At 39.0% G+C, this 26,437-nt stretch overlaps 1 protein-coding gene across 4 annotated transcripts in view; it reads left to right on the top strand.

The window, feature by feature from the left end:
- Window positions 1–26,437, top strand: part of EBF1 (EBF transcription factor 1) — a 261,308-nt gene that overhangs the window by 202,342 nt on the left and 32,529 nt on the right. The gene's annotated exons all lie outside the window — the stretch shown is intronic.

The raw sequence follows: 26,437 nt of genomic DNA, 5'->3' as shown, positions 1-26,437 counted from the left end.
TGCTCAGTTTAAGATTTTGTGCTTTTTGTTCCCAAACCAGAGCAAAGGACTACACAGGGGACAGAAGTACAGAGCTTTGTCACCAGGGTTATGTGTGCAGCATGGGGTTAATTACAATTGTTGGCTGAGCAGTACCCCAAATAGTGCTCCTTCTTTTTGAAAATAGGTTACATGGTTGGATACAGTTGGAATTTAGGGGCCATTTTAATTTGCCTTGCAGGGAGGCTGTGGGCTAAACCCTTTGTGTGCTGACAGGGCACCTACAGAAACAGGCAAGTTCCCTGCGGTTCGTTTGGGATTTGGTACAAGCTGTGGGATGTGCTGCATCTCTAGAAGTGCTGCTAACAAGAATGGGTGCATGGAGGGTCAGCGTGAACACACAGGACTTGCTGTGCAGTGGGAATAACCCAAATGCCAAGTGCTGATCCTCCAGGATAACTGTGGTGAGGGCCGAGTAGGTCAGAGTGGACGCTGCCGGGGCCGACCAGCGCTTGCGTTACCCTGTTGGCCATTGTGTGTGGAGGGATGTAGAAATCCTAGTGCTGTGAAGGTCAGGATATTCACAGAATTTCTGGGAAACTGCCTCTTTCTCTGAAATGTCATAGGGCTTCTCAGGGAACTTTACACTCCCCTAGTCCCTACAAAGAAGAAATAGCCTCATGTGGAAAAATCCTGCTCCATCCTCATTTCACCCTCTATTTACTTCTGAAAACATCTGAGTCTGTGTACAAACAGGAAGAGCCTTACAGATTATAGATGATTTGGTTAACATTTCCACATGTCTCAGTTTTAGGTGGCTTCATTTTTAGGTTTTTAATTTTAAATGGTTTAATTTACAGAAGCATTACAAAAGCAGTAGTTGTCTTCTGAGAATCATTCTCTTTTCATTTTTTTTAAAAGTCAAATACCTTCAAGAGTGAGAGACCAAAAACTACTTGTCACCATTTAAAACTTCAGTCCATGGCCTTAGCAGCAGAGGTTGAAGTCACGTACAGAGATCTAGTCAGAACTGGAACCACTTAAAAACTGATCTTGAGTCCCTAAAGTTTCCAGCCTGGTAAACTTCAATGATTTCCTTTGCTAGTAAAATTTTCTTCTTTCAAGAAAGCACCAATAACTATGCAAAGTTCAAAAGATACATGATCAATGAAACAATCAGTTTTCAGAATGGAGAGTTCTGGAGCTTTTTGACTTAAAAAAAAGAATTAAAAAAAAAAAAAGGGGAAGAAAAAAGAAGTGGTGAAAAGAGACAGATCTGGCTGTCAGGAGGTTCCTGTAGCCCCACTGGAGCCTTTCTTGATCCCTGTAGACTGGAGTTTGACCCTTGCACCAGCTAACCTTGGTCATAGCCATGTGTCTCTTAGTTCCTGAGAAATGTTAAAACCTAGTGGCAGTTTTTCTCAAAATCAGTAACACACAACCTCATTAGTTTTACAATGCCTCATTCATGTGTGTTTATTATTAAATCATGAACACCTAAATAACTGATCAGTATAAATGAGGAGAGAAGGGCACCATCAACAGAACAATAAAAATAAAGGAAAAAATCCAGCATCTCTGATGCTGTCTCAGGTTTTATCCTGACATGTTTATAAAATTCTTCACCCTCAAAGATACAATCATTAATCTGAAATGAAATATAGAGCACATCACTTCTCCAGAAGACTGACCAGCTATGAGATCTGGTAGCTAGCAAATGAATGCCATTTGTTTTTAACAGCACTTTTTTCTGCCTTTCACTAGTAAATACCAATAAGAGTGGTAGAATAAAAGGCATTGGATGTCTTGAAGTTAAATAGTCACAGAGTGCTACAGAAGAACAGAACAAAATCCTTCAATATAAAGAAATGTATAAAGTTTAAAATAAGAGCTGGTGTCTGTTCTTAAAAGCAGAAGAGTCTTGTGCTGCAGGTTATCCTGTACTTTGCATGCTCCATATAAAATCTGTTCCTCAGCTCAGAGAGACTCTATAGAGGAGAGATGGTAAATCTGTAGTGCAGCACAATCAAGTAAGGAAGAATGAAATTAAATCGTTTGTAAATGTAAACTTTTACTGGTAAATTTAATAATGCCACAGTCACTGGAGAGCTGGGTGCAGCACTCCTGGGTCCAGGACACTTGCAGGTAAAATACAGATGGGAAAACAAGGAAGGGATTGGTGCAGTCTCTCCCTCCAAGCCCCCTACATCAGAGATGTGATCTGGGTGCTACCAGACCTTGAAAAGAGAAGTTACCCTAAGGAAATCTCTATTTGAGTTTAAACTTGAACCTGACCCTTTCTGTGTTCCAGTCCATTAACTCAGTTGCTCTGCTGAGTCAGTCTAAACACCAGTCTAACCACCATTTTTTTAGGGGGAAAAAACTGGTTGCAATTGTTTTGGAACAAGACTTTCTAGAGGAAATAGTTTCAGTCTTTGTTATTTGGTGGTGCGTTTGGGGGTTTAATGTTGTTCCAAAAGTGTTTGAAGTTTGTTAGGACATGCCCAGTGGAGTGAAGTATGGACAGTCACAGGGTGGAATATTAGCAATATTATGGTGGTTGGTTTGGTTTGCAGAAATTCAGGAAAGGAAGCTGGGAGGAATCCTAATTGATTTCAGGAAAAACGGTGTTACCAGACAGTGAGAAGATGATAGAGGTAAACTGGAAAATCCCTATTGTATGCTCATAGGGACACAGAACCCTCCTATCTTTGGTATTTCTCAAACACTGGCAGAACCATAACACACTGCAAAAAAACAATCACTAAAAGTGTGCAGTGTACCTGTAGGACAGCTTCAAAATGAAAGCAATTACAGCAACCGTCAGAATAGAGCTGGCTGTGAAGGAAACATATTATTTTGCATATTTTATGTATACACTTTCCAAGAAATATGACCTTTATTTTCTAGTTAGAGGGAAGTGCAATCAGAGTCTACACAGCAAAGGGTAGCTGGATCATTAAAAAGAATATTTTCTCTGATATTAGAAGTCTAAATGGGCACTAGTCCTTATTCACAACCTTGGCTGTTTCTGTCTGCCCTGAGTTAATAAGTGATAAGGCCAAAAGAGAAATAAATCACTGAAGTCCCTGTCCAAAGAAAACATATTGACTACAGCCAAGCAAATAACAGCCCATAACCAATGGTCCCATTCATCATTCATGTAATAGGGATATAAAGTATTCTCTACCTATGAAACCATGGAATAGGAAAAAGCCTGATAAGCCCCCAATCTAAGCTATGTGATTTGATTATTAAAGGACATGAACTGTTTGTCACATACCTTTAATCTTTAAGATGTGTTGCCATTTCTAAACTATAAATTTGTGGTGAAGGATTAGAAAGCTATTAATGATAAAGGTATAAACTAGACTTTATAAGGATTCCTGCAATTGTCATGCAACCCTGTAGACCCTTGGAACCTTAACCCATTGAATATGATATAACATAGTTATCTGACCTTCATAGACAATAAACCATTTTTTTGCTTTTCAAGTTCCAGACTTACTCCATGATAAATTAACCTCTGGATTCACAAAATAAGCCTTATAAATTCTTTTCTTTATCCCCACCCCAAAACCTTTAAATTTTCATACCTTTGCTTCAAAACTGTTATTCCAGACTGAAATTATCAATATTTTTTTTTATTCTCCTTTTAGCTCATGTCAGTTGATATGATTTTTTTTTTTAAAAAAAAAGACCAATAAAACAGAGAGCTGAGATGAATTTCTAAAAAGCCTGAATTGTACTTTGTTTCTACCAGGGGCTTCACTGCCTTATTTCTTAATGTGTGAGTATTCAGGTTAGCCAAATGCCACAGAAATGGACAGTCTAGAGTAGCAGCAGTGGCTGTACTGATCACCTTAATGCATTTTGGTCCTGTGCTCTGAGGACAAGGCACTATCTTTTTGCTAGCCCAGACAAGTCCTTGACTACTTGTTGCATGTTTCATAGACTGTTAGCTGGGAATTCTGGCTGCCTCGTGGGTATGTGTGTACCTAACTCATCCTTCCTGCGCTTCTCATGAGGTGCAGCAGGTTTTGATTTCTGCTGGAAGCAGGAGCAGGATTTACTGTGTGTTGTTGAAACACGGCCAAGCTGTGGCCAGGCTGTCAGAGGTGCCCGTGCGCGGGCTCTGGTGAGGAAGCCAGGATGTGAGTTTAGTGTGCAGCTGCCTGAGGCACGCTCTTGCACAGCACTACCTGCCAAATAGCCTCCTTAAGATGTGCTTAATCCTTTGAGGTGCTTGTTAGTGAGGGCTCATTTTGCTTAGGCATTTTGTTCCAGAAGTGCAGGCAGGCTGGCTGGCTCAGACCAGCGCTGTGATGTGCAGCATCGTTCCCTGGAGGCAGGACTTGGGCAGCCTCTCCTGCTTCGTGCTTGTACCAGCATCCCTACACAGCCAGTAATGCTTATCTAGCCTGGTTACAGCTCGCTGACAGCAGTGACTACAGAGTAGATGTGCCTCAGTATAGCCCATGTCTACAGATTCAGGCTTTTTTGTTAATATATAGATAAAAGGAAAATCTTGTACTTGTAGCCTTTCATCTCAGTGGATGCAAGAGCAATTTATTGCATGGAGTGTGAAGTTCTTTGTACTTTTCTGCTATCTTGCAAGAACTCACACAGACTTCTGCTTAGTTATGAAGATATCAAGTGCATAAATGATGTGGTCTGCTGTGGTGTCTGGATAGAGATGCTGGAAACAGTTTAGTACCAGTATGACTAGGCTCAATCCTCACACTGGCCCAAAACTTTGCAGAGTTGCCTCTTCTCCATCATTGCAGTGACCATCATTGCTGTATTTAAAGTCAGTTTGAGTATTTTTGTATGCAACACTGCAGTCTGGAGTGCAGACGTACCCTGGGAGGCTGGGGAGACATTGTATTGTTGGGACCACAGAAGCCAAGAAAGATGAGAAACTCAGAAGGGAAGGGAATTGTAACCACAGAGTTTTAAATGATGTGACACATGTGGCAATGGTCCACGTTTATTTTATGATAATGGAAGACTAATGTCTTATAGAAGTTAGAATTTCCTTGAAGATTCAATCTGCACAAAAGTTTCAACAGCCCCAAAAAACTTCCCTAGGACCTTCTGGAAGGTCACTGTCATCGCCCAATTGTTGCTAAGGGAGAACATTGTGGTGCTAATATTACTGCATTTTTTTTCAATTTTCAAAAAAATCTCAAGACCAATTGTTTAAGGTCTATATAAAACTGTATAACCTTCACTGAAAGGTGTTTTGCCACTGGATCTTGCCACTTGTCTGTTGTGAGCTCTGCAGTTAAATACAGACATTACATTAAGTCTGACAAGCCAAGCATATGCAGATTTTATTTTATTCCACAAGACAGGACAGAAGTTATTTAATATATTACGACACAAACATGTTAGCATGATGTAAATTAGACTCAGGTTTTGCAGCATGTCAGCTAGTCTGCATTAACTTCTTTCATACAGCACCAAACTTAGACTGCCAATGACTGGATAGTTCATGGTAGTTTCCACCTTGGGGAGACAAGTGTGAGCCATCCCTTCAGTATCATAGTAAATATCCTTGATTTGGTCCTTGAAGACCTACAGTCTTGCATAATTTGCCCTAAGGTATTTGGATGGCCATACCTGTTGTTATTTCATCTCTCAGTGTCTTCTTTAATATCTATCCTCTCCCCTCCTAAACATAATTTTTCTTCTTTTTCTGATTGCCATAAATTGTGGTTAACCTCTTTGCTTGAGGAGTTGTGGACTTGAACTGCTGTTGGATAGCACCAGGTGTCAGCATTGGTGGTTAAAAAAAGGAAACCCCATGCCCAGCTGACAGAGTGTTAATTAAAAAAAAATTCCACTCCCCTCCCCAAACCTAAAAGAACCCAACCCAAAAAACACAGAGAGAACCCTCACACAATAAACTAAGAATTATTTTTTTTTTATGACCCCGTGGGACAGAAAATGCACATGGAAATCAAGATGTTGTAAGAGTTATCTAGCAAAAATACATATTTGTTAAAACAGAAATTGGTGCCAAACTCTCTGTTTTAAATTCGTGAAATTTACAGAGCAAAACCTGGAATACCTATGAATAATTGTGGAACTTGCTGTACCTTGTCTGCTTAAAGGATAAAAACCTAATGAACCCTTTGGAGCATGATGCCTGCTTGACTATCAGAGATATCATCTTAGATGTGAGTGAATCATGATCAGGAAACTTCTCTCTGTCTCTGTCTGCAGATGGGCTCTAAACAAATGTTTGAACAAGCAGGATGAGCAGCATTACACCCTCAGTGCCTCACCTGCCAGGTGCTGTGTAGGAAAGTAACCATTACCCCAAATACTGCAATCCCTGATAGTTTCTGCAATACATGTACTTATGGCCCCCTTTTTCTTTTGTTTTGCTTTTTCCCCCCTAACTTATATCCAATTCCTAGCTTTCAGTGGGATACTTTCCATAGAAGACTACAACTCTTCAAGTAAAAATACAATTTGTATGCTCAGGCATAGTTCTAGTAGCAAGCTTATATTTGTAAAATTGAAAGGCAAGATTTTGCTGCCAGAAGTAACTACGAATTCATGCTGAAAGGTCACCTCTGCAAGGGAAATATTTTTTCCAAATGTAGATCTCTGACTAGTTTCACCACTCCAAAAAGAATTTTCACTAAAGTTCACATGCATGTCGTGCACAGCTACTAGAAATAGTCACTACATTGTTGTGCCTAAAAATAGGTCTTCAACTGTCTGTCATACTGAAAAACAATAATATTTTCTCTCCAGGTTTTTAATTTTGAGGTACTTTTTGTTCCCTTAAATCTTTTATTGAACTGTGCATGGCATTTATTCAAAAGGATGAGAGTGAGCCATGCCCTGCCTGTTTGCCTTAGATTGTATTTTCCCTGGGTATTTCCGTCAGCTCAGGATCTGGTGTTGATAGAGGGGGATCTCTGGGCAAGGCACAGGTCTGGCATGCCAGGGATAGGAACAAGAATCTGCACTAGTTATGTTTTGTTCTGGAATGAAGAATTTAGTTCAAAGTTCCCAAAGACAAGGCCAGTCTGCACATTGTTTCTTCACCAAAACTGTTCATCCTTGCATCGCTTGCAAGTTCTGTTAAAAAGACAAATGAACCTTCTTTAAATTGGGGCCTAAGGGAAAGGATGGAAATGACCCCCTCCCCTCTCCAATTTCCCCCATTAGACTTTTTTTCACAGATGTTCATGCTGATTAGAGTTGGGAAATAAGGGTATTTCTGTGGACCATGAATATTCATTTGTTTTTTGGCAATGAATTTCCTTCAGTTTCCCTGTAGTGTTTTGCTCCCTGTGAGAGTCTGAACAAGTGAGTTTGCTGAAACAGTCCGTTTTAAGAAAAAATGTGAGTGTGCTATGGAAAGTGAATTTTCCATGGTGTATATGTCTTTGCCTAGACAAAGGCAAAGCTACATAAAGATACAAAACTTACTGTTTGTTGTTAAGAAACATGACTCAAAACCAGCAAACACAGAGGTGAGGCGATGCCCTCTTGGAACATATCCTATAAATGGAGAATTTAAATCAAAAATTTGTAACAATCCATTCTGTAATTATCTATCTCTAAGGATAAGGTTAATCAGAAAAACTATTTGACAAATACTTTCATCTAACAGGATAATTGGAGAAAAATATCTCTTTGGACAGTTACTGAGCAGGAATGGTTTATTATTAATTATTTACTCCACTGTAGTACTGATGCCTAGATTTGAAGAAACTGCTGGACTTTCTGCTTGAGGGGGGGTCTGTGATGCCATTCCTAATTAGACCAAATGGATACGAGCAGAAATCTGTACAATTTATAGCAGAAAATCCCAGGGATTTTTTATTTTTCCTTTTAAAATTTTTAAAGAGTTATAAAACATTGAATGGAGATTACTGTAGCTCCTACTGCTTGATCTTGTAATCCTGCAGTAAATGTGAGGATGGAAATTTTAGCTGAAGTGTGGGGTATAGCCAGGATCCTGCCCTGCAGTCCATGAGCAGCCAGGCCAGGCAGACTGCACGCAGGATTATGGTAGAATTCCTCCAACTTCAGTGGGAATCTGCATTTTCCTTTCGAATTGTAACATTTTGGTCTTTGGGATCACCAAAAATTGTCATTATTTTCTGTGTAGCAACTTATCCAGCGTGTTCTGTGGAATAATGTACACAATTTTACAATAACTATGTAATTAACTCACTTTGCTACTCCCCTCTCCAGGGAAACTCATGCTTCTATTAATGCTATTAGGAAGGTCCTATGCATAGAACAAAGAAAGTGGTGCAGCAGATGAGTTAACATGATTTGATTTGCAGATGCTTTAAACACTTAGCAGGAGACAGCTACGGAAGCTAATTAAATCACTCTAAGGTGCACGGGATTATCTGCTTTGTAAGAAACAATTTCAGTGAATTATGGTCGCCCTTTAGCTGAGGGGAAGTAAAAAGCATATTTGTTTGGAATTAAATTTCCCACGCAAAGTGCCCATCAGACCTCTCTTTCCCTGTGTTTCTAAAATAGTCTTTTCTAACAAGTATTTTCTAGGAACCTGAATTTGGATTTTGTAAGCTTGGCGCTGCTTCCTACTTCCTTACGTAAAAATTTTCCTACTTAGCTATTGATTAGGATCTGCCTTTAAGCAGTGTCTGGAGTAAAAAATCGTGTTGGTACATTCACTACCTCTCAGATACTGCATCTTATTTAGTGTACCGGAATTCCCAGTTTAAAGTAATCACAAAATTTATGGAGAAACGGATAAAAAAGGTTGTAAAATATCGATTTGGGGAAAATAATAACACAACTCATCTATAATAAGAAGAAAAATGAAGCAATAATTCAGGTGTATTGAACGGCTTGCTGCTGGAAGTATTGATCCAGTGCTTTAGTGTGCAACATCGCACCTAACATTGCAATGAAAGAACAGCACTGCATTCCCCTGCTCATTATTTCCCAGACACTATTGCCTTGTTACACAGGTCCCACAGAGCCTGGACTGCCAGCAAGGGAAGAGAGGAACCCCCAAAATAACCACAAACCTGTAATATCTTAATGCCACAGTATCCTCCTGTAACAACATGCAGATACTGTGCTCCAGTGCTCCTCTTACGACATCCCTGTAGTTTGGCTTATCTTGTTTTGCTCTTGCTCTCTTTGCTGTATCACACATATTGCCCATATTCTGCATAAATGGTACCTCTGTACTGTCTCTTTTGATAGCACATAATCAGAAATGGTGTAATTGGGGAAACATGCTTCCCTTAAATATTGACTTTCAAGATCCACGTATAAAAATTCCCAATCTCATTGCAGTGTTTCCTTACAGTGGCAATAAGCAAACATTGAAAAAAAGGACAGCAAAGGTCAGTGGAATTTTAAAATAAGCACCCCGACATTTCCACAGCATTAAACTCCATCATGCAACATTGCATTTCTGTTTATCTGCTGACATCTGCAAAGGTACCACACTTGATTGTTTGGCATAAATAATTTAGCAGCAAGACTTTTATAATGAGCACAGATAAGATTTACCTATGTAAAAAAAAAATAATTAAGAAGTAAGAAATTGTGTGAGGTAAAAAAAATAGTGAACTTCTGTAAGAGGGCAACGTTTTAGGACTTGTGAAGGCAGACATGCATCCTGTTCTGTGAGGAAGCTGCTCTGTATGTGCTGTAAACTTACTGCATCCCCCATGATCATTATCTAGAAATATGAGCCAGACCAGATGAGCAAGTTCTGAACAGATCAGGCCTCCTGCAAATTTCAGCTAACATTGATCTGCAGGATTTGCACTGGATCCTCAGCGTTGTTGGACTTGCAAGGCTTGTCCTTTTTCCCCCCTTTAATCCATACAGCGAGGGAGGGAGAGTGAAGCAGACACTTCTGCTCAAGGAATGGGGGGAAGGGAGGAAAAATGAAAGGAAGAAAATAATCTATGGCTGACGCAGAGGCCAAAGAAAATTGCTTTCTGTAAACTGCAAGGCCCCGCAGTAAGACTTGAACCGTCGATACCGAGAAGAGCAGAGGTTGTGATGGCCATTGTGTCTCACCGTGTGCTGCTCTCCCAGGCACAAGTTCTCCCTCCATCCAGGCCTGCTTTCCCTGGGCAAGGAGGGCTGAGGGCTGTGCTGTGGCCGCAGCCCTGGCAGGTTTAAGACACCTTTCATTTGCATGCTCACAGATCTACGCTGGCTCAGGAAGCAGAAAACGTGCAATTGTTTTCGTAACCTAAATAACATTTCTTGTTTAGAAACCCCGGGGGAAAAATCCTTGTCAAGCCGGCAGGCTGAGCTGGCATGATGATAAATGACTGAGGTGTGTGTTCTGACTCTGCGGGGACATGTGGGGTGAAGAAAACCCTCTTCTCCTGCACTCTTTGCATCTACAGTCAGGAAGGGACACTTGCATACTGTTGCCTCTGGAAAGAAGTAGGACCATGCTTTTCCATTCACTAATTGTTTTCTCGTTGAGGTGTTTGGGGTGTGGCATCTTTTTAGGGCACTGGCAATGCCTGTGGGGTTTTTCTGCCTTTGGTGATTACAGTCATAGGACAGACAAAAAAATGTGGGTTATGGCTGACACAGGAAACAACTATGGCATGGGGTGTCAACAGAGTGGTTAAGCAGTTTCATCTGTTCACACACATGTTTTTTTAGAAAACAGTTTGAGACTTACAGTTATTGGCCAATGAAAGTTTTCCTATGGAAAAAAATTTCCTAGGGATTTCTGTAATAAAGTCTAAAGCTGCATGAAATTCATCACAGATTTTTCTCAAATTTGTGCAGTGATTTCCTAATAGCTTTTGTCCCTTTAGATTTTACAAATTTGGTAATTTGAATTTTTATAGAAGTTGTTTCCCCCCCCCAAAGTACTTCTTACAGTGCCAGCATTTTTTTCTTTCCAGGGAAATTGTTTTTTTAGCATACAGTTTCATAATGAAAATTTCTTTTGCACTAAAATTTATTACATTATTTACAACTTTTTTTTTCCCAGAAGCTCTGCACATTTTAAAACATTTTAAAGAAAATTGGTAAAGGCCAATTTTTACAGACATTACTACCCAATTTTTCACTATATTTTTCACTCTATTAGAAATCTCATTTTCAACCATTGCACATTTTCATGTGAATATTCTAAGATTCACAACACCTACAGTCCTTACAGTAAGTCTAGACTGCTTGACTACAAATATTTAGCAGATTTTCCATCTTGTATTTTGATCTCCACAGTTCCATCTCATAGCTGTGCTGATCAGTAGGTTTGGTTGGACTTGGGTCGTCTCCCTGTACATCCCGAGTTAAGCCCACTCACTTCTCTGCTGGCAGCACTGGCAGGATCCCCTCTTCCCATTTGCTTGATGCTGCTCTTACCTCCTCCAGGGCATCTTCCATCTCCTCGAAAGCCTCTCTTGGACCATTGCTGCTGAAGGAAAGCTGGGTCACCCTTCACATGATTTAAGGTCCTAATATGTGTATTGTAATTGTAGGTACGGATACCACAGACTGATTTGAGTCCCACACACCTCTTGGACAAAAGAAATATTATCTGTCTTCTTTTGGCTTTCATTTCCACTCTTGTTTTGTTAGTTCCATGTAAGTAGTTATCCAAGCCTTTTTAATATGGTCTGAACAGGCACTTTGACAATTGCTGAGAGAGCAAGATGTTATGTACACAGTGTTTTCTTATTAGAAGACTTCCTGTAGCACGTGTATGCAGCTTGAGTTCTTTTAAGCTCTAGTCTGGTAAAACAGAGGGGGAAAAGGCTAGAGAAATGGTATTATCTTGTTAAATTGCTCAGAGCTTATTTAGATAACGAATTACTTGGTACTTTTCTTAGTACATTGTACAGTTGCCTTTTTTTTTTCCTACAGTCATCTTTTTTTCATTTTGTACTTTGTTATTCTGATGATGCTGAAAGACAAAGAAACAAAATCTTCTCCCTAATTCACTCCAAAGAACGTACCATCTCTTTCTATTTTCTTGTTAAAACCAAATTGTGTGCAATTTGTAGGAAATTGAAACCACATTTTTCACTTAACTTTCCAAAATTAAAATTTATGAGGAAAAAGAAGCAATAAAGCAGTTACAATCTGGTCATCTATTATTATCTCTGTGGTTGGAGTAGTTCCACATTTGAAGAAAGTGACACCAAAAGTTTATCAAGCTTGTGTTTATCAGAAATCTCACTTCTCTTATTATTTCAGACCACAAGAACTGCTGAAACTAGTATTATGCACTTGGAAATTATCATGGTGAAAAAGGACTTGGGTGATCTATAAAAACAAAGCTTTTCTTCTGACTGAGAAACACAGAACAATATTCATCTTCCTTACTCATTCATTTTAGAATATTGATGCTAAAATAAATTTAACAAATTGTGCTCCTTAAGCTGATTTAACAGAATTCATTGTGAAAAAGCTTAATTTTCCTCTAGAACTATTTCTATGTATATATTTCACATTCTTCTTTTTCTTTTGCTGTTGTGTTTCCCCTCTACTGCATTGCTTGCTCTCCGAGAACAATGGGAATGACAGTCCAACGCCAGGAATCTCGACTGCTCCAGCTCTAGAATGTTAGTGGCACTTGCTTTAGTTTTCTCATTTTGCCTTTTTTGTCTCTGAATTAAAATCAAGCCAAATGATGGATGCCCATTACAATCAATTGTTTCAGACAAGCCACCAAAAGTATTGTAGGATTCATTTACATTTAATCAAATTACACTTTATTTGCAATTCAGGGAAATGAGAACTCTGCAGTAAATCAAATATTTCCTCTCCAAGGGCCCCATTCAGCAGAAAATATCCACAATCTTCCAAGCGGGTGCCTCAATGTATGTAGCAAATCTTCCAGAGGGAGGAGAGCTTGTGCCAACAAACCTTCTATTGCAGTCTCTTTTCAACAGTTTTCAGGGTTGTGGACACCTAAATATTTTCCAGGACAAATACAGACCTTTGAACAATGAATTGTGCGGTGACTTTGAGCCTGCTGGCAACTGACTTGCATCTCTTTAAGTTCCTTTACATGGGCCACCAAGACACATTTGCAGGATTTCTGGAGTCCTGGACTTTGGTGACTGCGGGTTGGAAAATGCTGCTCTTTCCTCTGTATATCCTGTTGTTTAAATGGGAAGTCAAAGACAGTCGCTAAATGTTGGTTTTGGGGGGCAATCTTCCATGTTTCCAAAAGATTTCATCATGATTGGGAATAAATTAAGAATACAAATACATTTAAAAAACTTCAAATAGCACAAATTCTACTTGAAGGCGATAGTGCAGTGTTGGGCAGATACTAGTTTTTACTCATCACTGCCTTTTGAAGTTAGAAAACTTTATGTGCTTTGGAAGGGGAGGTTATCATTGACTCACAGCTCCTTTCCTACGCAGTTTGCTACAGAGAAATTGTGCCCAACAGGCAACTCTTTACCCTTGCCCAGCACAGCACAAAATAATGAATTTTGAATTTGGAACCTTGTGATTATTCACGGATTTATTCCACTAAAACTTGAACAATAGCAGGATCTCGGTGTTGCCTGACACTACCAGACAGTGCAAACTGCAGGTCCACAGCACTGGTGAGCAGCAACTCATCATCCAATGGCAGAAAACCCTGTTTTTAATCTCAGGCTTCTTTTGTAATTTTGACTCTGCTACTTACAGTCAGAATTTTAATTGCATTTACAGTTCTGAAAGTTCATTTAGGTGCCTGCTGGGATTTTTAAATAGGCATAGGTACCTAAATTTTATGGCTTTGTGGTTATTTGATTCCCAGCTCTAAAACTGAGAAATAATTCAGGACAACTATAAATTACAAGGAATGTATGGTGCCAAATAATGTGGAAAGAGTTCTTCTACTAGGGCAAAAAATCACTGCATAGGTACCCAACAAAGAGGGTCACTTCACTCTTGCTATTGGAAATACATCTTTTTTGCAGGGGAAATACCTTGAAACTTAATGTCCCCACAGCAATAATCTGATTGAAATGCAGAGCTTTTAATGCTAAAAAAAAAAATTCTGAAGAAATCATGTAATGTGTTCTTTCATCCAGTGGGATTTGAAAGCCTAACCAATAATAAATAATGATTTGCATGCTTAGTAGTTAAATGTAATAAAAATCAACCCTGACTGCTTTTTTAAGAGTATTCGAAACTAAATTCTGCCATCTGACACACCAGAGTTCAGTGGGTCAGTTTAGCTGAAGGAAGATGAATGCTGCCTACAAAATAATATGGTATTTCACAGCATAATAAGCTGTAAAGCAGAGTTGGACCTCTCCCTTTCCAATTATTTAATATGAGAATATTTGAATGTTAAAAAAAAGGATTTCTTCCTAGTGCCCAGGAGATGATATATTTAGTTTCCTTTTATGAGTGTTTCAGTACATGTTTTACTTTATACTTGTTATAAACTACTGAAATAGTAGTTTTTGAAGGGGACTTTGTCTGTTATGCTGTTTGGGGGGGGGCAGAATTACAGAATGAAAGGGAACAAAGGAGACTGAGAGGTAGAGCAGGGGAATCTCATGGGATTTTTTTGCCTCTTTTGCTCATTCACTTTTGTTTTGTGCAACAAGCAAAGTTTGGAAGAAAAAAGTGACATTAGATTTTCCTTTGCTACTTGGGGAAAGCATCTACCAGCTTGCATGTCCTAGACTTAAATATCATTGCTGCGTCTCTCCCAGCTTTGGCTTTGATGAGTGAGGATCCATCTGCTCCAGCAGGATGCACAATACCTTGTCCATTTTTGTACTCAATCGGCTACAACTTAGATTTATTTTTAATAACTGCCTTTGCCACTGAATGTGGATCATCCACTCAGACAGGGAAGAGAATGTAAAAATCAATGACAATACAGTGAGTGAACTCCACTAGTGGGAATCTTCTTACTTTAGAGTCCATCTAAGGTGTGGGCTGTGCCTCCCTGACTCTGCCCAGCGACACACACAGGCTGCCAGGCACCAGCACAGGCTTTTCAGTGCAAAACCAAAGTGATTTTCTCAGAAGCCCAAGGCATTGGACATTTTTGCAAATTCTCCCTTGCACAGAGCCAGTGTCCAAAAGCCTTTGTGGCTGCTTTGCAGAGGAGCCAAATGCAAGACTAGTAGCTCCTCTCTGAAGTGTGCAGCACCAAGGGATGGAGCGGGAGGCTGCTCCTCCCCACCCCTGTCCCTGGGTCCTCCTTGGGGAGCGGAGGTTTCCTTACCACAAGTGGTTGGATAGCAAGACCATGGGCTTGGCACGGAGCGGGATCATGGAGGAAGGAAGAGCTTCACTGAAGTTTTTGATACACCACCTAGGAGAGCAAGAAGCAGGGATGCCCCAGGGCAGTTGTGATGGAGCTGGATTGGAGCAGGAGCAGAAGCATCGGGTGCTTTGCTCTGCACAGACTAATTAACTCTGGCAGGCAGGTGCTTAATACTTTGCTCACTCAGGGCCTTAGTGAGTTTGTCTGTTTAAGCTCATTCTTGCATAGTGCTGATGGACCCAGAAGTGTATTTATATCCATTGCTTACTGCCTGGAAAGCTACAAATCAGTTACTGATAAATATGCCACTTCCAGCAAGATTAATGCTAAATTCCTCCTTTTAGAGTGGCAATTTGCAAATTGCTAAATTAGATTTTAACATTTGAATACTCTTTTTTTCATGTCACACTTGCAGCATCTTTGTTTTTATCACCTGATGATACTGTTTGTGTCGGTATTGAACTTTGAGGCATATTAGTACAATACACATATATTTTGGTGGCAATTTTTTATGACAACAATTCTTATGAAATCTACTGGAAAAAAAATTATGCAGAATAATGTAATCTATTACACTGGGATTTGCTTTTGTTTTGAATTGGATGGAAGGCAGGTATTTGTTTTATACATGAGAAAATGGTAATACTATGGTACTTGGAAGGTATTTTATTGATAACTTCAGAGCTGGGATCTGAATTTTCCTACAGGCTGCCAATGATACCTAAAAAAATTGTAAATAAACAGATCCAAATTCATGATTATAAACCTGTGTGATGGTATCAGGGTTAGGGTTAGGGTAACTTTATATTTTTCACTCTATTCTCTAATAATTTTCTGGTCGCAGTCTTTAATCTGTTTATTCTGCCTCTCTGTTGAATTAGGGAAACTGTAATATTTCCAATTCAGGAAAAATTAATCCAAACCACAGTATTTTTTAAAATCCTATTAAAAGTAAAATGGTTAATTTTGGTGAGCCCTACTGGAGTGCAGAAAAGTTTCAGCTCCCTCAGAACAGTGTTAGTTAGTTGATGAACAAGTGCTGATGAGCACAGGGGTGTGGTTACTGCTTTGGGGTGCCACCAAGCAGCTGAGATGTTTTGCTGCATATCCCGGACTCAGCAGTGAAGAACCAAAGGTCAGTTCACTCCCACTGTGAATGAAACATTGGAAGTGTGTCATGACAGGACTGTGAGTTTCAGTCTGGATCGTCTTTTCCTTGCCTTTTGCGGCTTATTTTTGAAGCGTCAGCTTTATAGGCAAACAGTTTCACTTCAGATATTTTAATTTCCATACTCATCTTCACTGGTTTACCAAGTATTTTCTAGATGGTAAATTGTGAGGGTGGAAGAGAGGCAAGATGCAAAGGGAGTGATATAAGCAATTATTTTTAATTCCTCTTCTCTTATACCTGTGAGGCTCCAGATTCCAGATTAGTGATCTCTCTGTAGGCATGTTCCAAGGCTATTTAACTCGTATTTGGGGGCAGAGCTGCAGTATTTGTTGATTCCCCTGTAATTGACTGGCAAGGTGATCTACCGCCGATAATTTAGCGAAAGCCTGTTCAGCCCCAGAGCACTCATTTTGTCATGAGCATAAGCCCTTGACGGTGCTTTGCTCATCCCCTCCAGCACCTCCCCTCCTTCGCTGAACCTCCGATCCCCCCTGAGCGCGGGGCTGGGAGGAGACCTGCCAGCAGAGCTGCTGTGCAAATGGGGCACTAATGGCTTGCGAATCTGAAGATGGTTAACTGATCTGTGCATTCAATTAAGATGAGTTTCTCAGTTAACAGGCACCCTGGGAAGAAATGAGTTACTTTCATTTCTGGGATTATGAGCACTTAATGGAGAAGACATATCAGAATTCTGCCCGTGTTGCATGAGATAATCCTAAAATGCAGCACGGATTTTCAACTTACTCGTCTAGCAAAAAAAAAACTTGCCAGGTGAGAGGAAGAAATCAATGCTTGTGTGAGTTCTCTCGCAGTCAGGCTCATGAGGCTGATTGTAAAATGGCATTGCATGCAAAGTTGGATTTTACTTTATATTTTTCTTGAGGTCTATTCCTTTGCTTGTGACTTGCCTATTTAAAATTATAATTCAAAATGTGATTTAAATAATATTTACCATATTCTTTCTGTAAGACTTACAATGTGAGCATAATATCTGAAAAAGATGGATGAATCTGCCTAGAGCTGGAGACTTGGCTATCTGATGTGTATATGCAATAGGCTAACTAAGCTCCAGTCAGTAGCAGTATAGTTTCACAAAAATTGCCACAATGATTCTGCTTTAAACTGGTTCAGGATCTTGGACAAAGTGAATTTAAGATGAGTTTATGGTGGACCCAAATAACTAATAAGCACATTCAGGAGGAGGGAAGAAAACAGAAATATTTTGCACCTCTTTTGCACTGACGTTGCTGATAGATAAATGGGAAGGAGGTTTGTGGGGATGATGCTCTGATTTTGGGACTTCTCTCTGTATTGCAACTTTCCTAAGGAATAGGTGGTATCCCTGTGTCTCATTACTTGTATAGCTAAACTGAGCCAGCAGCTGTGTCTTGGTGATTGCCTGGAGGGCATGGCTGCTTTCTCTAGAAGTGCAGATTGGATCACAGGCTGGAGTTTCCTACCCCCATCTTCCAGAGATTGTAAGCAAAAGTATATAATTGTAAGCACAAGTGATGAATGATCACAGAGTCACAGAATATGCTGAGTAGGAAGGGACCCACAAGGATCACTGAGTCCAACTCCTGGCCCTGCACAGGACCAGCCATGTGCCTGACAGTATTGTCCAAACACGTGAGCTCTGTCAGTCTTGGTGCTGTGACCACTTCCCTGTTCCAGTGCCCAGCCACATTCTGGGTGAAGAACCTTTTTCTAATATCCAACCTGAACCTCCCCTGACACAACTTCAGGCCATTCTCTTGGGTCCTGTCACTGGTCACCAGATATACCATGGAGAAGAGAAAAGGCAGGAAGGACTTTTCACCTGTTTGCAGTACTTTTGCTGTGTAAGAGTGCTTACATGCTTTTTGACAGTGGTGCAGAAGTACCTGTAAATGAGTTCTGAGGGAGCCTTCATGGGGAGAAGGGTGTTAGTCAACTTAGGCTGAGGAAGAAAATGAAGTCAGATTGCCTGTTGACTGGGTGTAATCAGTGCAGTAAAGGGTATCTTGTGAATTTTCTTTACCCCTTCTTGTAGGAATAATTGAGGATATTTTGCTTTCAGTGCTATATTGGTCAAGATCATTGCAGTCACCTCAGAGGGAGGAGGGAAATGAATATTCTTATGAGACTACTGTACCTTGGCCATTGGTAGATGGTTCATGCCATATTACTCCTTGTTTGTTTACTGACCTCCTCAGAAGCTCACCTTGGTTAATGAATTAGTTTCAGTTAAATTACTTTCACATTTGGATAATTTTATTTTTACCACCACCCTGTACTCCATTTGATTAAATTAAATCAAGCCTGTAGTCAATCACCTTTGTGCCAAAAAAAAGACAAAAGAATAAGAGAAGTCATTGATGTGGTTTTCCTTTATTTATAAGTTGCCTATTAAAGCATCTGAGGGGGCATTTAGCTTGGTCCTGAGGTATAGCTAGTTGGTGCATGTAAGGCAAAAGCAATGCTGCATCTTTAAACAGGCTTGAATAAGATTTCTTTAACTATTGAGCCTAACTCTGAGATCTCCCCTGCTGTGAGCCGTAAGTTGCTTGTAGGCTTGTTCTAGAGAGTAATAAGTATTGTTGTTTAGCAATTGTGTTGTTGAAATTCAGCTCCACTATGTCTGACAGTATTTATCTAAAATACTTTCCCTGGTGCGTGCTCAAGTTCCAGTAAACCGTGTCTTATTGTGCGACCTTTTCATTTTCCAGTGAAAAGGGATCAGCTCGTCAGATAAAAGCTACAAGCTGAAGTACAGGAAAAATGCGTGCTCAGAAAATCCGAGCATGATTGAAAACAAGATGTGTTAAATCAATGCAGTTTATCGCCTGCCTATTCCTGGCAATTGCTGTTCTAAGCTCATTCTGAGCACACACTGGATGATAAAAGTATAGTGTCACAGTGCTCACTGGGGTGTGAGGGCAGGGAAACATGTTTATCAGACAGGCTGGTACTATTTTTTTTTTACCCTTGATAACAGTTATTGTCAAAATTTTTGCAAAAAAACCCCAACCCTGAACAATTATAGAAGCAGGTGATATATCTACTGCTAAAATCAGAGACTTGTGAGAGCTCTCAAATTATACATTTCTATTTAAATGTTACAAACTAGCAAAGAACAAACCCAACTGTTTTAATTTTAAACTATTTGCTGCACCATCAAGAGTATGTTCAAAATGGTCCGTTTGCTTTCGAGTGAGTAGCCTTATCACAATTTCACGTAGGCGAATCAAAGTTAATGTTTAGAAATAAATATGTTTGGAAACTATTGTTTTCTCAAGGGATTTAACCTTAGTTACGGAGAGGGGTTAAAGACCTAAATTAAACCTCACAGCAGGTCAGTCCCTTCCAAGAGCACCACACCTATAATGTTCATTACAGCTAGGCATAGTTCATCTCATTTTTATGATTCAACTCTACTTGTGTTTCTCTGTGAATCTCATTTTCAAAGATTTTGGATGTGATAGCTGGTGTTTTTCCAGTTTTCTCTCTTGAAGATTCTTTTTGCTTTGACCATAGTGCACTTGCACGTCACAAGTCTACAATTCTGAGAAACAGCCAAATTTAGACTAAGATGCTTTCTGATAGGAATGCCTTTGGCATTCAGGCAGGACACTGAGTTTTTCTTTATGCATCCCTTGGTAATAATTATTTTTTTAATAATCTGAAGAAAAGATGAGAAATAACAAGGTTAAAAGCAAGAGAGGCATTACTCAAAAGGAAATATTTCTGCATGAAAACATGTTTCAACAGTGGTTTTCAATGCTGTCTACCCCAAAGGAGTTTGTGAAGGGTGACAAAAAGAAAAAACTTCCCATATATAATACAAAATTATCCCTATGACAATTTTAAAGGTGTCTGCCCCTACATTGTAGAATTTGAGGAGTCCATGCAAAGGAAAAATCTTGAAAATATGCATAGTAGAGAATGAAAGGAAAGGTTACATGAGGTGACAGTTTAGCATCTCCCACACTCTCTATGGTACATCTCTGCATCTGTTTCTGAGCCAAAGTTTAAAAATAAATGCAGTGTCTTTCTTTTCAAAATGTTTTAAAGGAGGTCTAAATATAGGTCTTATAGCTAACCTTATGCACCATTATTTTAAATCTTGGCTTGGATACATTTTTGTGCTTGTGTGTATGTGTACACATATTTTTATTTATTTAAATGAAGGGGCAAGCCATTGAGAGCCAGCCATTTTCAGTAAATCTTTTGCTGCATGTTCATGTGCAGTACCAGAATGTGTCTGAAAAACTGGAAAATATTCATGTGTAAATGCTCTTTGCCTTTTATAATAACAGTCAAAGGTGCATCAATTAACCTAGACAAGTAGGTTAAATGATGAAGTAACCAACATGCATTAATTTCCTTCTGTCCCTCTGTATACATATCCCCAGTGAATTCTACCAGCCTGTTGTGAAATTGCTATGTTTAAATTCCAGTGCCTGAAACTGGACTCTGTTTCAGACTCCCTTAAGGCCAAATCTTCCCCATTAGACAAGAGGTCAGTGCAGTCAGAGGAAGAAGAAACTGTGAAGCTCACAAATTGTTTGACTTTTTTTTTGCAGGTTGCTAAGAGTGAACATTCTGAGTTAATGTGTTTTGAGAAACCAATATATGATTCTTGCTAGGCAAATCTAGTAATTTCATCCTGTAGCTTTCATAAAAAATTAGGGCTCAAGACATGCATTCCTTGCATCTTCAGCACCTCCACTGGTGGCAGAGAGTGGGCTGGGTGGGAAGGGAATAAATCCTCTGGTTCTTAGTTGCTGAAGAAAAATTGTTTTCAGGAAGAAAATATCATGCTGTCTATCATGTTTGTAATAACACTGATGAACACAGTGGAGCTGCCTCAAACACTGGCCTATTGCATTTTTAGTTCAAGTAAAGAGCAGTCACTAGGGAAACTCAGGAGATCTATGTGTTAGATTTGTCATTTGACTCAGCTCTTCATTTTTCTTATTCCTTGACACATGCATGTGATGTCTGTTGGGCCATTGAATGGCAATAAAATGTAGGAATTACATTTTTTCAGATATCCCTATTTCTAATTTAAAAAAATGACACAATGTCACAGTTTGATTTTAAAAATGGAAATTCAATGCACAAGAGCATTTTTAAGTGAGGGATTAAAGTGAGATCAGAAAAGCAAGGAAATTCTGGGTTAGCCTTGGAAGGGCCTTTCTAGCTCAGACCTTTCTGTGCAGGCTCTTGCTGTCCCACCCACTTCCGTTTTCCATCACTTGTGGGAATAAACACCCCAGGGAAAGTCAGTGGAAAGAAAACTTTAAAAAAAAAACAAGCCAAATTCACAACAACAACAAATAGCTCAAATGCTTGCATGTTTTCATTTAAGGAACTTTAATTAGCAAAGGAAAAGTCTTTTTCTTTTGAGAGATTTGCAAAACAGACTTTTTTTCACTTGATGATGGGGTTTTGAAGTGGGTTTTTTTTTTGGTGTATTTGTAGACCAGCAATAAAGAGACCACTATGCATAAGAGTTGGTGGGTAGGGTTTGCTTACAGCCTGATGTGTCAAGATATTGCTTTGTAACATCTTTCGTTATCATTGCTGTAATGCAGGGCGTTAGCAAGGCATTTTAGTGCCTGAAGTCTGACATTACTATGGTCTCTCCTGTCCTATTCCCGTCTTCTAGAGGCAATGTTTTATTTTGTAAGAGTCAGGGGTTTGTAGAAGAAATCACCCAGAGCTTGGAAACAGAAGCCCTATATGTTAGTGAAGGCAAACACCCCGGATCAGCTCTGTGGCAACATCTTGCCTCAGCAAGAGGCAGGAGCTCCTGCTTCCATCCTTCAGAGAGTCCGTGCTCGGTAACAGTGAGGAGCTGAAAGCCACAATTTTTTTGTGACTACTCTCAGTTGGAGTTGCTCGAACCCCATTCTGCTGTTTCTCAGCAGTGTGTACAGCCTTCCCCTGAGTGTTTCACTTAAAACAATCAAGACCAGATTTATCCTCTGAGATAGGGACGGTCAGACCTGTGGACCTGAGGCAAATTTGTTTGTAGTCTTCAACCTTTTTTTGGTTTTGGTTACTTGAGCCCTTAGAGTCCTTTCCCTCTCCTCGCAGCCTTTTCCACTAGAAAAGCATAAGGGAAGTTCATAGGTCTAAGTGCTGCTTTCTCATTGGTTCTGGGTCAAATAGAATGAAAAAGAAACAAGGACTGAAAAATAAAAGGAATAAATGAAACCATGAATGCATGGGAAACAAATTAACTGGATATGTTTTACATTCTGAATATTTCCATAATGCTTCTATGTAGCGTGTGTTTATTTTTCTTTGAATAATAATGTTAAAATGTGTCTAATTCAATTACTCTCTGCATTTGCTGAATGAGTTTTCCTTGGTGAAGAGTTCTCCTACACTACCCCAAGCTACGAATTCCATATGATATTTGAACAGGTCCTTTTAATTGCTGATATTAAGTGTCGATCATTCTGCTGTAAGTTGGCAGCATGGCCAGAGAAACAAATTCCTCTCTCAGATACATCAGACAGTCATTCAATTAACGACCAAAGCTTTATTGACACAGTAGGAATTCATTATGTGAAATATTAAAAAAACCTCTCCACTGACTAGTTAAAAAAAAAAGAGACTTTTAAAAGATAGTGTCTTATCTACATGTGGTTATTAAAATTATTTGTGAAGAATTTGAAATTGTAGGTATGATGGGAACATTTTTTTTCACAGGCGTAAGCAGCATTTTTGTTGAAAAATAATTTGGACTTTGAAAAGATGAATATAATGTACACATCCTTATTTCCTTTGACATTGTGCATTTTCTTGATTAAAAGCCTTAGATTTTATGAGTTATGGCTTTAGACTTGCTGAATAAAGAGCTTCATGGCTTATTCTGTTAGAGTCTAATTTGAAAGAAAGTTCTTCCTCAAGGGTTTAAGAAGTAATTCATAAAATGGTAAGAATAATAAATATTGTGCCTTAACTCATACACTAGGATAGATAGACAGATTTTGTACACCTGGGTGTAATTTTAGTTAATTCACACAAGAGACAGGCTGAAAGTTTATTGTTTGGAAGGAGAAAAATGGCTTAAATCTTGTATTTGCAAAAATGATTATATTAGCTTAAATGAAAATGCTACTCTATTAATGGCTTCAATAAGCTTTGCATTTCGAAAAGTATTTTAATAAAAAGTTACCTGAAGTTTACTGCAACTTAAAATATGTAAGTGAGGGAAAAGTACTTACCTTGATTTATATGTCTTTTGGAGGTGTAATTATTGGCTTTTTACTCACCTATGTAAAACAATGTACTTTTGTAAATGGATTTCTGGCCACTTTACTCCTTTTTTTTTTTTCCACATAAAAAGTAAGCACTGTCAATCAAAGAATTTTAAGGTTTATTTCCTCTTTAGAAATGATTGATAGCCTTTTAGATTTACAAGTTGACAAGTTAAAGGGTTCTATTGGTATAATTATGTACTAAATTCACAGTCTTTCAATTTAAATGTCCTTTTAAAACCACAAGATTATCATACCTGTATTTTGAAAAGTGGGCCAGTCAGTTTGGGTTGGTATACAAATTGCTTCCATTAGCCTTGGGACCTATTTGAATTTAGCACAGTTTTTTAAAGTTAGTAGTACTTTCAATAGTACTTTTAAAATATAGGGTAAAGGGAATGCATTTTAAGTACCATATGTGTTAGCTTGTTTTTAATGTATGGATGTCAAGAACACAAATAGAGAGTTTGTATTCCTTATCGATTCTTTTTTTCTAATCATGGGGAAAAAACCCATTATTTGAATTAGAGCACTGGGAAATGTGTTATTATGAATGGGCTTCAGCAGCAGAGAGCAGTCACAGGTACTGGGGCAGAGGAAAGCCCTGGAGGAAGCTGCTGTCTGACCTTGGCCATCAGCTGCCACTGACCATGGCCTGAGCTCTGGCTCTTCTGCAATGCTTGGAGATCAGAATATCCCCTTTGCTTTGGAGTTTTGCCAGTTCCTGACACAAAACTGGTGTGGCTTTAGTGCTGAAGGTGGGGTTAAGTATGTAAACAGATCTGTTTCTTTGAGGGATGACTAATTACTTTTGACTTGGGCTGTAAATGAATGGAGGACTGATATTGTCCAGTCTGTGGTTACATGCTCAGGCAACTAAAGATTTTCTTTTTTTTTTTTTTTTCCTATTTATCTAATATTGAAAGAGTTGAACAGTTATAGAGTAATAACTGATATTTATCAACTACAGTTTAGGACCCAATCCTGCAGATTGCTGTGTGCAGCCTCTCTCCAACGTTCAGCTAAAGCTGAAGCTATTTGAAGCAAAAAGTTTTCCCTATCTCTCATAGGATGTGTGATGCCTTGTGAGATTGGACCATAAAGTTAGCATTTTTTTTGGTCATTTAGTTCAGAAAATACTCAGAGGAAATACTCTGTGGATTTCAAATGTGTTGAATGTGTGGGAAGATATGAGAAAATGACTGCTAACTCGGGGGGGATTTCAGAACTGGCCTCCATTTATAATACTGCAGAATTTAGTAACTACTTTCCCAAAGGATCTAAAGGGAAAATGGCCATAAACTAGACTGAATTAGAGAAGAAACACATTTGGCAGAACCACGCTAAAAATCTTTGAACATATTTGCAGAAGAAATGTAAATTTGAACTGTAGGGGTTTTTTTATCTTATCAGTGAACAGTTATTTTGATAATAAATATAAATAGTGTTAATTTATTGTAAAACTCGAAGATGGTTTAAACTAAGCATATCCACAAGAAACCTTGTAAGTAACTTGAAGGTAATGAAACAAGGGGCTTGCAAAACAAGGTACTGTAAACTGATATTTTCTGCAAAACTATGCAACAAGAGGTCAAGGTGTGAAAGGAATCGTGGAAAAAAGGCTCCACCATCCCAAAACTGGAAAGGGCAGGGGAAATGCCTTATTCTTACCCCTTCCAAATGATGACCTGAATATAAATAAAAGATCAGATTCAGATATTTCCAATGAAAGGAAATGCATGGAAAAACTCCAACCAAACAAGGAGACTAGAGGGATACCATGACCTCTGGGGTAATGAAAAGCTCAGAAAGTAGAATCCTGAAGGACTTCTCATCTGGTGTTACCATAATATTGCAAGAGTATTTTTGGGATATGATCAGAAGATTCCTTTCTGATATTTGAGGAATGCTGAGGTTCTGCTGGACCACGTACCTCTCCAGCCAGTCCCCATCAGCCACACACTTGTGGTTCACCACTGTCGGGCAGGTCCACATCCCCCTACACCACATTGCTCTGCCTCAATTTGCAGTAGCATTGCTGGATTTGCTTATGGGGGTGGGATGTACTGAAGGTCCAGAAGGAGATAAAAATCTGACCCTTTGGTTACCAGTAGGACCATTTGCTGTAGAAACGTGGTTTGAAAAAAAGTAATAATTTAAAGGGATTGTTTTGTGGGCTTGTTATGGCACACCAATTAATTAAAAACAAGCCAGGGATTATATATTAGTTTCATGATCACATGAAGATCTTTAATTTTAGGAATACAAAAAAATGATCTATTCACTTAAAATGTGGAAGTATGGACAGGTTGTGCCATGTTGATCAGTGTGATGGAGCTGTGTAACTTGCTGTGGGATAAGCAACACTGAGCCACATGAGGGTGCTTGCAGAAGTGAGGCTGGGATATATAGTTTGATGCTAAATCTCTTTGCAATACTCTAATAACATCATTCTAGCCACATAATAAAGTTCATAATAAGACCTTCATAAAGATGTAAGATATATTCATAAATTAGTAAGCAGATCTTGTGCAAGAAATAATTGCGCTTGCAGTTGATAAGCTAAGACAATAAGAAAAACTTTAAAGTGACTCAAAAAATGAAAAAAAAAATTTTTTTTTCTGCCAAAAAAAGGCTAAAAATATAAAAATCCAGATTGGAATTGTTGGGGGTTTTTTCCATTTAATTCAAAAAATTACAAATAAATTGCTGTGGAAAATTTCACCATCTCTATTGGCATGGTAGAGTCAAGATGCACTGTTGTTTAGAGATGCTCAAGAATGCTTG

This window comes from Manacus vitellinus, unplaced genomic scaffold, assembly GCF_001715985.3.
Source record: "Manacus vitellinus isolate BGI_N305 unplaced genomic scaffold, ASM171598v3 scaffold_25_pilon, whole genome shotgun sequence".
Classification (NCBI taxonomy): domain Eukaryota; kingdom Metazoa; phylum Chordata; class Aves; order Passeriformes; family Pipridae; genus Manacus; species Manacus vitellinus.
Note: the sequence above shows the minus strand (reverse complement) of the source record. Positions and strands in the feature narration are given on the sequence as shown.